Genomic DNA, 5149 nt, shown 5'->3' on the forward strand with positions numbered 1-5149 from the left:
GGGGCGGGGCGTCGCGGCCGGGGCGGGGCGACGGGGAGGGGGCGGGGCCTGAGCTACTGGGAGGACGTGCCTGCGTGCAACGTGCCGGGGGGCGGGGCGCTGCGAGGGGGCGGATCTGCGCCCATCGAAGCGGCCCGAGGCAGCTGGAGTTCTGAGATCTTGCTGGCTCTTCTCCTCTCGGATTTTCGGGGTGCTCCCTTAGGGAATCTTTCGGTCCCATCTCAGAGACCCAGAAGGGAAGTGTATTAGTCTGTTTTCACGCTGCTGGTAAAGACATACCCGAGATTGGGTAATTTATAAAGATAAAAAGCTTTAATGGACTCGGAGTTCCACGTGACTGGGGAGACCTCACAATCAAGCCAGAAGGGGAAAGGCACGTCTTACCTGGGAGCAGGCAAGAGAGGAAAATCAGAGCCAAGCAAAGAGGGAAACCCCATATAAAACAATCAGCTCTCGTGAGACTTATTACCACCAGAGCAGCATGGGGGAAACAGCCTTCTTGATTCAATTATCTCCCATTAGGTCCCTCTCACAATACGTGGGAATCATGGGAGCTAAAATTCAAATTTGGGTGCGGACCAGTATTACCCTTACACACGAGAAGGCTCTCGGACTAGTCTTCTGTCCTTACTCTGGTGGGCCCTGGAAGTTACCAAGCTCGTAATTACACCTCAGAACACACACAGAGGAAACCGAAATTTCAGAAAATGAGATTAGTTTTGGAGGCTGCCAAACGTGACTCTCTTTTTAAAGTAGCCTGTAAAAAATATAAAGGCTATGAGGAATGGTAAACCCCAAGAGCAATGTAAAGTCAATGAGGTCAAGTTCTTGAGCTCTGAATAATTAACTGGGAAATAAAGCTAAAAAGGTTATATATATGAATGAAAAGAATTACTTCTTCACACAGTGGTTGATAAACCTCTGGAATTTATGATGCTAAGACCTAGGTTGCGTTAAACTAGGATGAAAAAGTTTAAATGTGTTTGGGGAATAACGCCCGTAATGAATCCTGATGAGAAAACAGAATTTTTGAAAATGGACCTTCAAGAGTGAATTGGACCTTCAATCACTTTGTTTGAGGGAAATTGAGCTCACATAATTCCTTAGTACCACTAAGAGAAATAGAATATTACAGTAGGCAGTCTGACCCTCAGCATATGTAATCAATAACGTTATCTTAGAAGTCATGCCGCACCAAAAACATTTATAAAAAATCACAACTTCATTTTTGTATATTGTGTTCAGAAGTTTATGTAGTTTTGCATAATTGAAATAATTTTCATACAACTATTTATTTTGCTTTTCCTTTCTACACTCTAAACATTTGTTATGTTTTTACAGTCTTAATAATTTTTAAGTATAGCATAGTATTTCCCTTAGGTAGTCAGTATTAGACTACACTTAACATCAGATTCCCAAAACTGAAGTTAAGGTAATTGCCACTGAGAAGCAAATATAGAAGAATAGAGTATAAAGGATAAGATCGACCATCCATAAAAATTAACCAACCAAGAGGATGGACTGTTTTATCCCCAGCATATGTCGCAGTTCTATACTCTCCCAGGGTACAGATATTAGTGTACAGTGTCCCAATCAAGTCCTAACCTGAGCTGACCTGTCTGTCTCATCTAATTCAATAAGATGTAAACATTCACATCAGCCATCTTCAAACTGAGCTCTGTATCCCCCATGGGATTGTTAAGGGCTAGATGGACACTTAGTTTAAAGGCTACCAATTTCTGCTGTGGCTCACGCCTGTAATCCCAGAACTTTCGGAGGCTGAGACAGGCAGATTTATTGAACCCAAGAGGTCGAGACCAGCCTGGACAACATGGTGAAATCCCAACTCCACACACAAGCACACACACATGCACGCACACACACACGAAATTAGTCGGGCATGGCATGCAGGAGGCTGAGGTGGCAGGATCACCTGAGCTGAGCTGGGGAGATCAAGGCTATAGTGAGCCGTGATCACACTACTCCGCTGCAGCCTGGGCCACAGAAGGAAACTCTGTCAAAAAAAAAAAAAAAAGGCTACCAGTTTCTGAATCTTCGATTTACACCTATGTTCTTTCCTAAAATTGATCTGCTGGTAAAGGAATATCGTCAAGGTGTGTCATTTCCCAAATCTTTCACAATAGCTGTATATTTCCCAGTTTGTAAAAGGAAAGACATTTGAGAATCTTACAGGCATTGCTCTGGGTTATAAAAGCCTCAGCAATCTTTGCCAATTCTTTATAAATTTAAAACTCTGGGCTATATTAGAAAGTGTATAATTCTAATGACTGGGTAACAAATTCTTTTGCAAGTCAAATGATTTCCAAATAATTGCTTTGAACAAAGTATGACCTAAAGATCACTGATATCGATTAGAAGTTCAAAGAATTAAGTGACATTGATATAATGACAAAACTCCTTATAGACCCAACTACTATTTTTGTTTTTAAGACAAGGTCTTTCTCTGTTGCCCAGGCTGGAGTACAGTGGCACAATCTCAGCTCACTGTAGCCTTGACCTCTTGGGCTCAAGTGATCCTCCCATCTCAGCCTCCCAAGTAGCTGGGACAATAGGCATGCACTACTACATCTGGCAATTTTTTTTTTTTGTAAAGACAGCGTTTCACCATGTTACCCAGGTGAGTGTCGAACTCCCAAGCTCAAGCAATCCACCTGCCTCCCCTCCCAAAGTGCTGGGACTACACGTGTGTGCCACTACACCCAGCCTCCATCTACTTATTAATGTGAAAACATTTTCTCAGAATTTATAAAAATGAAAAATTAAGAAAACATTGAATCTAAACTTTGTCTCATTCCAGTAAGAAGTAGTATTTAACAATAAATGTGTGCACTTAATTGTAAAACATCACATTTAATAATCAAAAAATTTAAATTTTCCGTTGTTTTGAATACTTGAGAATTACTAATAAATACAATGATGCCTCAGTCTAGAAGAAAATGAGCACTTACAGTCTTTAGTCATAAGAAACTTAAAATTTCTACTTATATATATTTCTTTGTGTGTGTGTGTGTGTGTGTGTGTGTATATATATATTTTTTTTTTGTTACAGAGTTTTCCCTCTTGTCACCCAGGCTGGAGTGCAATGGCATGATCACGACTCACTGCAACCTCTGCCTCCCAGGTTCAAGCAATTCTCCCTGCCTCAGCCTCCTGAGTAGCTGGGATTACAGGTGCCTGCCACCACGCCCAGTTAATTTTTGTATTTTTTAGTAGAGACGGGGTTTCGCCATGTTGGCCAGGCTGGTCTTGAACTCCTGACCTCAGGTGATCCACCCACCTTGGTCTCCCAAAATGCTGGGATAACAGGCATGAGCCACTGTGCCTGGCCTTTATATGTATTTTCATTGCAGAGAAATATAATAGAGTGATTCATAAAACACATTCAGCTAGGCATAGTGGCTCACGCCTGTAATCCCAGCATTTTGGGAGGCCCAGGCAGGATGATTGCTTAAGCCCAGAAGTTCAAGACCAGACTGGGCAACAGAGTGAGACCCTGTCTCTGCAAAAAACTTAAAAATTAGCCAAGCATGGAAGTACATGCTTGCAGTTCTGGCTACTCCAGAGGCTGAGGTGGGAGGATCACTTGAGCCTGGGAGGTTGAGGCTTCAGTGAGCTGTGACTGCACCACTGCACTCTAGCCTAGGTAACAGAGTGAGATACTGTCTCTAAAACAAAAACAAAAAACATATTCAAACATAAAAGTACATTAATTAGGATATATTCCTGAGGAATGGGATGTGGAATGGAATTATAAATGCGAAGAGAAAATAAATTATGTAAAAGTAAAATATCCTATAGGTAAATAATAATTTGTTCATATATTTTTTAAATGGTTGATGGTAAGCATAACTGCTATGATATTTAGATTTCATTGGATTCATTTAAAAGTATGACTGTTTTATTTGAAAATGTTAATTCTTACATTATGCGGAAAATGGCAACCTTTGCAAATACTTAAACTTATGATGAAAAATTTTAGGTGACAATTGAAAAATGTGTAGGAGGGTAGATAGCATCTCATGTGCATGAGTAAAAATGTTTGAAGACTTAGTTGAAATGTTTGGAGACTTATTCCAACCCCCTATTGGAGGTCATTTCCATTTCTAAAGAACATTTGTTCTTCCAATCTTTAATTTTTTTTTCTTAAATAGAAAATCAACTAAATTTCCTTTTATATAGACTTCACATTGTGTTTCTAAATGCCCACCTCTTATCTACCTTCCATCAATGGGAAGGACAACTTTTTTGTTTGGTTTGGTTGGTTTGCTTTGGATTGGTTTGGTTATTAAGACTTTGATGTCTGGTTAAATCGGCAATTATTGTCTTCCTGAAAGCCACAGAATGCTATTGGGGCATAACAAGAAGGCTCATTTTTTTTTTTTTTTTTTTTTGAGACGGAGTCTCGCTCTTTCACCCAGGCTGGAGTGCAGTGGCGCGATCTCGGCTCACTGCAAGCTCTCCACCTCCCGGGTTCACGCCATACTCCTGCCTCAGCCTCTCTGAATAGCTGGGACTACAGGCGCCCGCCACCACGCCCGGCTAATTTTTTTTTTTTGTATTTTTAGTAGAGACGGGGTTTCACCGTGGTCTCGATTTCCTGACCTCGTGATCCGCCCGCCTCGGCCTCCCAAAGTGCTGGGATTACAAGCGTGAGCCACCGCGCCCGGCCAAGAAGGCTCATTTTTAAGGAGTCTGTAGGTGGGAGCCAAAGACTGGAAAAGGGGAAAGGGACCAGAGATAGCCTCTGAATTACCCATTCAGGTAAGTGCCCAGCGATGACAGACAAAAAGGGGAACCACTTCCGGGAGCCAAGGTGAATACTCAGGCTTCCCCGGTGGGGTAGCAGAGTGTTACTTGCATCCAGAGCATTTGCCTAGGCCCAAGGCTTTATAATGTAAGCCCAGAGGAGACATTACCCCTTACCTGAAAGGGTGATGGGGAGGAGGAATTGGATCAGCAAAAAGGGGACACCCTAATTATAGAACAATGAACATTTTCAGGCCTATAAGTTGTTTTCTTCTCACATATTGCCTTGGGATAAATTTCCAAGAGTTGGATTCCAGAATGTCTTTTTGGCTTTTCATATACATTGTTATACTATTTCCTAGAAGACTTAGACCAATCTGTC

Source organism: Symphalangus syndactylus, chromosome 11 (genome assembly GCF_028878055.3).
Source record: "Symphalangus syndactylus isolate Jambi chromosome 11, NHGRI_mSymSyn1-v2.1_pri, whole genome shotgun sequence".
In the NCBI taxonomy this organism is placed as follows: Eukaryota; Metazoa; Chordata; class Mammalia; order Primates; family Hylobatidae; genus Symphalangus; species Symphalangus syndactylus.